Genomic DNA, 7,312 nt, shown 5'->3' with positions numbered 1-7,312 from the left:
GCTTTTCCCTTGGTACCATGATCAGGTAAATGCAGAACCTATTTGTTTTAATCTTAGTACCTTCACTGTAATTTATATTTCGTGACAACACCGTGGTTTCACGATTGCGCTTAGTCAAAAAACGCATACTTTTGTATTTTTGTTTCTCCCAAGAATTTCACCGGTCGTGGTGGCCGAGCGGTTCTAGGCGCTCAGTCCGGAACCGCGCGACTGATGCGGTCGCAGATTCGAATCCTGCCTCGGGCATGGATGTGTGTGATGTCCTTAGGTTAGTTAGGTTTAAGTAGTTCTAAGTTCTAAGGGACTGATGACCACAGCTGTTAAGTCCCATAGTGCTCAGAGCCATTGAACCAAGAATTTCATGTCAACATCGTAACTTCTGTCATTGGAACCCACATTATACTCTTTAGGTCTTAGTAATAATACAGCGTACTGGAATCCCGAAGTTAATGCTAATATCTGCCAGTATTACATTTTATTTTGTCTACAGATTGACTAAATTACGAATTCGTACCGTTAAGCCAGTGGTCCCCCCATGAACCATGGACCTTGCCGTTGGTGGGGAGACTTGCGTGCCTCAGCGATACAGATGGCTGTACCGTAGGTGGAACCACAACGGAGGGGTATCTGTTGAGAGGCCAGACAAATATGTGGTTCCTGAAGAGGGGCAGCACCCTTTTCAGTAGTTGCAGGGGCAACAGTCTGGATGATTGACTGATCTGGCCTTGTAACAATACCCAAAAAGGCCGTGCTGTGCTGGTACTGCAAATGGCTGAAAGCAATGGGAAACTACAGCCGTAATTTTTTCCGAGGACATGCAGCTTTACTGTATGGTTAAATGATGATGGCGTCCTCTTGGGTAAAATATTCCAGAGGTAAAATAGTCCCCCAGTCGGACCTCCGGGCGGGGACTATTCAGGAGGACGTCGTTATCAGGAGAAAGAAAACTGGCGTTCTACGGATCGGAGCGTGGAATGTCAGATCCCTTAATCGGGCAGGTAGGTTAGAAAATTTAAAAAGGGGAATGGATAGGTTAAAGTTAGATATAGTGGGAATTAGTGAATTTCGGTGGCAGGAGGAACAAAACTTTTGGTCAGGTGAATACAGTTTTATAAATACAAAATCAAATAGGGGTAATGGAGGAGTAGGTTTAATAATGAATAAAAAATAAGAGTGCGGGTAAGCTACTACAAACAGCATAGTGAACGCATTATTGTGGCCAAGATAGACACAAAGCCCATGCCTACTACAGTAGTACAAGTTTATATGCCAACTAGCTCTGCAGATGATGAAGAAATTAATGAAATGTATGATGAGATAAAAGAAATTATTCAGGTAGTGTAGCTCTGCAGATGATGAAGAAATTGATGAAATGTATGATGAGATAAAAGAAATTATTCAGGTAGTGAAGGGAGACGAAAATTTAATAGTCATGGGTGACTGGAATTCGTCAGTAGGAAAAGGGAGAGAAGGAAACGTAGTAGGTTCAGGTAGTGAAGGGAGACGAAAATTTAATAGTCATGGGTGACTGGAATTCGTCAGTAGGAAAAGGGAGAGAAGGAAACGTAGTAGGTGATTATCGATTGGGGCTAAGAAATGAAAGAGGAAGCCGTGTGGTAGAATTTTGCACAGAGCATAACTTAATCATAGGTAACACTTGAACACTTGGTTCAAGAATCATAAATGAAGGTTGTATACATGGAAGCAACCTGGAGATACTGACAGGTTTCACATAGATTACATAACGGTAAGACAGAGATTTAGGAATCAGGTTTTAAATTGTAAGACATTTCCAGGGGCAGATGTGGACTCTGACCACAATATTTTGGTTATGACCTGTAGGTTAAAACAGAAGAAACTGCAAAAAGGTGGGAATTTAAGGACATGGGATCTGGATAAACTGAAAGAAGCAGAGGTTGTACAGAGTTTCAAGGAGAGCATAAGGGAACAACTGACAGGAATGGGGGAAAGAAATACAGTAGAAGAAGAATGGGTAGCTCTGAGGGATGAAGTAGTGAAGGCAGCGGAGGATAAAGTAGGTAAAAAGACGAAGGCTGCTAGAAGTCCTTGGGTAACAGAAGGAATATTGAATTTAATTGATAGAAGGAGAAAATATAAAAATGCAGTAAATGAAGCAGGCAAAATGGAATACAAACGTCTCAAAAATGAGATCGACAGGAAGTGCAAAATGGTTAAGCAGGGATGGCTAGAGGACAAATGTAGGGATGTAGAAGCTTATCTCACTAGGGGTAAGATAGATACTGCCTACAGGAAAATTAAAGAGACCTTTGGAGAGAAAAGAACCACGTGTATGAATATCAAGACTCAGATGGCAGCCCAGTTCTAAGCAAAGAACGGAAGGCAGAAAGGTGGAAGGAGTATATACAGAGTCTATACAAGGGCGATGTACCTGAGGACAATACTATGGAAATGGAAGAGGATGTAGATGAAGACGAAATGGGAAATAAGATACTGCGTGAAGAGTTTGACAGAGCACTGAAAGACCTGAGTCGAAACAAGGCCCCTGGAGTAGACACCAAATCCATTAGAACTACTGACGGTCTTGGGAGAGCCAGTCATGATAAAACTCTACCAGCTGGTGAGCACGATGTATGAGACAGGCGAAATACCCTCAGACTTCAAGAAGAATATAATAATTCCAATCCCAAAGAAAGCAGGTGCTGACAGATGTGAAAATTACCGAACTATCAGTTTAATAAGTCACAGCTGCAAAATACTAATGCGAATTCTTTACAGACGAATGGAAAAACTGGTAGATGCGGACCTCGGGAAGGATCAGTTTGGATTCCGTAGAAATGTTGGAACACGTGAGGCAATACTCACCTTACGACTTATCTTAGAAGAAAGATTTAAAAAAGGCAAAGCTACGTTTCTAGCATTTGTAGACTTAGAGAAAGCTTTTGACAATGTTGACTGGAATACTCTGTTTCAAATTCTCAACGTGGCAGGGGTAAAATACAGGGAGCGAAAGGCTATTTACAATTTGTACAGAAACCAGATGGCAGTGATAAGAGTCGAGGGGCATGAAAGGGAAGCAGTGGTTTGGAAAGGAGTGAGACAGGGTTGTAGCCTCTCCGCGATGTTATTCAATCTGTATATTGAGCAAGCACTAAAGGAAACAAAAGAAAAATTTGGAGTAAGTATTAAAATTCATGGAGAATAAGTAAAAACTTTTAGGTTCGCCGATGACATTGTAATTCTGTCAGAGACAGCAAAGGACTTGGCAGAGCACTTGTACGGAATGGACAGTGTCTTGAAAGGAGGATGTAAGATGAACATCAACAAAAGCAAAACGAGGATAATGGAATGGAGTTAAATTAAATCGGGCGATGCTGAGGGAATTAGATTAGGAAATACGACACTTAAAGTAGTAAAGGAGTTTTGCTATTTAGTAAGTAAAATAACTGATGATGGTCGAAGTAGAGAGGATTTAAAATGTAGACTGGCAATGGCAAGGAAAGCGTTTCTGAAGAAGAGAAATTTGTTAACATGGAATATAGATTTATGAATCAGGAAGTGGTTTCTGAAAGTATTTGTTTGGAGTGTAGCCATGTATGGAAGTGAAACATGGATGATAAATAGTTGGGACAAGAAGAGAATAGAAGCTTTCGAAATGTGGTGCTACAGAAGAATGCTGAAGATTAGATGGGTAGATTACATAACTAACGAGGAGGTATTGAATAGGATTGGGGAGAAGAGAAGTTTGTGGCACAACTTGACTAGAAGAAGGGATCGGTTGGTAGGACATGTTTTGAGGCATCAAAGGATCACAAATTTAGCATTGGAGGGCAGCGCGGAGGGTAAAAATCATAGAGGGAGACCAAGAGATGAATACATTAAGCAGATTCAGAAGGATGTAGGTACTGGGAGATGAAGAAGCTTGCACAGGATAGAGTAGCATGGAGAGCTGCATAAAACCAGTCTCAGGACTGAAGACAACAACAACAACAACAACAACAAGCCAGTGGTCTTTATGCCAACTAATGAACAGTATATGTGATATTAGTTGACTCATCTGCATTTCACGATGTTTATAAGACTCAAACTATAGTTCTATTTTTGTCATTCATTTTTCATACGTTTGGTGGTATTAGAACGTTATTAGCACCGCTACTTATGGGTTTCGTTCGGTATCATTTTTTTTCCATCTTCTGCACTAACAGTCACGGCATGAACGGTAGTACTGCTGGTTCAGTATTCTTGTGCAGACGATAGTTATCTCTACCCAATCACAGCGCCTTGCACACTTTCTTACTCTTCCGTTATCAAGAACTCACGCTTTGGAATTCACTGCTTCGAATTCACAGGTCAAAGTCGAGTGATCCGCCCTTTTTACTTTTTCTTTATGTGCATCTTAACAAAATAGTAGTCCTATCAAAGATTTATTTACATTTCTTTTTTTAAGTAACAGAACTGAATTTTCAGAATGAGATTTTCACTCTGCAGCGGAGTGTGCGTTGGTATGAAACTTCCTGGCAGATTAAAACTGTGTGCCGGACCGAGACTGGAATTCGGAACCTTTGCCTTTCGCGGGCAAGTGGTCTACCAATTGAGCTACGACTCACGCCTCGTCCTCACAGCTTTACTCATGCCAGTATCTCGCCTCCTACCTTTCAAACTTTACAGAAGCTCTCCTGCGAACCTTAACAGAACTAGCACTCCTGAAAGAAAGAATATTGCGGAGACATGGCTTAGCCACAGTCTGGGGGATATTTCCAGAATGATATTTTCACTCTGCAGCGGAGTGTGTGCTGATATGAAACTTCCTGGCCTTTCGCGGGCAAGTGATCTACCAACTGATCTACCCTAGCACGACTGGTTTGGAAGGTAGGGGGGCGAGGTACAGGCAGAAGTGAAGCTATGAGGACGGGGCGTGAGTTGTGATTGGGTAGCTTAGTTGGTAGAGCACTTACCTGCAAAGGCAAAGGTCCCGAGTTCGAGTCTCGGTTTGGGATACAGTTTTAATCTGCCAGGAAGTTTCATATCAGCGCACACTCCGCTGCACAGTGAAAATGTCATTATAAAGTGATTATTGTTTGTCGTTTCACGCATGCACCATTTCGGTCGGGTCTTTATCCGAGCTTGTGTTGTCGCCTTGTTTCCATACACAATCACGGTTTGCATGTGTGACCTGTATCAAGGGGTCTCATTGTTCGTAATACTCTGGCGTACTCTCATTCACAAAGTTTGTTCCATAACATGATAGCTGATCCCGCTCCTGTACTCGGATTCAACCAACATCTTATTACATTACCCATTTGAGTATTTATTTCTTGAAATACTGTAGGAATTCTCCTAATAAATTATTTGTGATACCAAAATCTTTGTGTTCTTTAATAGTTGAATTTCACCTTTATTACCAGCGCCCTTTGCCAGATACGAATGTACAGTTCTTAAACTGATCTCAAACATGGCCATATCATAGTTTCATCCATGAAATGGCTGTTGCTTGATAGGAAATGTGGTAGTTAATTGGGGGGTGAGTGTACTACCCTAAGTAATATGGATATCTTTAATGAATTTGTGTGACATGTCCACCTCTCAACCTCAGCACCTCACACCATATTTTTACCCATCTGTGTATATTGGACACATATGTCTGATTCTGTGCTGTTTCACATCATAGGACTCCAAAGAGGATGTTAAACTGAACAGTGGTGTTCAGCCATGTGGCCTGACCATACGTTCCGAAACACGCCGATAAAATTATTGACTACATGACAAGAAATGAACGCCAACAGGTCGCTTTCGAACATTTTTACTCATCCCTTCTAATCCTGACCCGCCTCTGTTAGTGCTAGTGGGGAATTTAACTTCCGCAATATTCTTAAACGAATGATAAGCCCTGTACCTAACAAATTTGTTTCTAACTGCTCCAGGAAATCCTGTGAAATACTGTAGTCATAATCTTTTCCGTCGTACCCCTACAGTATGAAGATGGTTCTTATCTCCACACAGCTTATTTCTACATGGTAAGTAACCAGTAAACTGCCGATTTTTTTAAAGATTCGTGCTCCCCCGTATGAAGCAGCTTAAAATTTTTTTTTATTCACAAACGAGTTAATATGTTAAATATTATACGTTAAACATTCAAACGAGGAAAGCTCACAAAACAATTGAAATTATGTTTAATATTTGTTATAGATCGGTAAGTGCTCTCATTACCAAGCTATGGACGAATTTAGTCAGAGTAATGTGTGCTGCATTTCAAGAAAACCTAGTTTTTCATGCATCTCAGTGTTTACGGCGTCATATCTCCTTAACCATGTCCCGCATAATGATATAACATTGAAGGCTTGTTTAATGGCGTATGTGGATACCGTCTGGGAAATGTGTTGTGCATAGGGTCAGTAGTAACGGTGTAATACATTTAAACGATATGTTCGATGCGGGAATTTTACTGTATGAACAGCTGCCTTGTGGTAAGCGATAAACATCTTTCCTTTTATCATTTTGTGGGGGGAAGCGGGGAGGGGGGGGGGGCAGCAAGAAGAAGTTTCGTAAGTATTAGAAACTGTTTTCTTGTAGTCGCTAAGTGCTCTCACTCTTGAATACTGGATAGTCTGGGTATTTGCGCGCGGCGCTTTACACTTCTTTTCCACCCCCACTTACACCCGTCTGAGAGGGACGTGGCTCTTAGCACTACAGTGTTTGTTTCCAGATCTCAAGTGATATGTGTACCAAGTAGCATTGAAATCGATCCAATTGTTTAGAAGATGATTTTGAGCAGACATACGAAGGTAGTTTGATAGCTCTGATAAATTTCGATGAAAGAGTGAAACGTTTTTGTCTTGCCTTCATGGTTGGTATGCTTGATTATTCCAAGGATCCTATGAACAGTTTCAACACTGTACAGCATACAGTTCCATTGTCGACAATAGTCTGAATTGGTCAGTGTGTCGACTGCGACTGCAAATGGAGAAAACCGAGTTTCGTGCTGTTATCAAAAACATTTTCGTTTTAAGGACAGGATTTCTGCACAAATCGAAACAGACTCTGCATCATCATTGAAGACCATTTATTTTTGGCTTAATGAATTGAAACGTGGTGGGACAAGCAAAGAAGACGGAAGTACTCTCCGGCCGTCGAACTTGATCACTCCAAAGGAAAACCATTGACAAAATCCATCATATGTTAATGCAAGGCCGCCGAATAAAAATTCGTGAGATTGCTGGGACTGAAGGCATCTCAATGCGTAATGTCCTGCACGGAGAATTGGCTGTGAAGCAGCTGTGTACAAAGTGGGAGCTGCGATTGTTCATAGCCGATCAAAAGCGCTTGCAACACAGCA

The sequence above is a fragment of the Schistocerca gregaria genome, chromosome 5, assembly GCF_023897955.1.
Source record: "Schistocerca gregaria isolate iqSchGreg1 chromosome 5, iqSchGreg1.2, whole genome shotgun sequence".
Lineage (NCBI taxonomy): Eukaryota > Metazoa > Arthropoda > Insecta > Orthoptera > Acrididae > Schistocerca > Schistocerca gregaria.
The sequence above is the reverse complement of the archived record's forward strand: the minus strand, read 5'-3'. Positions refer to the sequence as shown.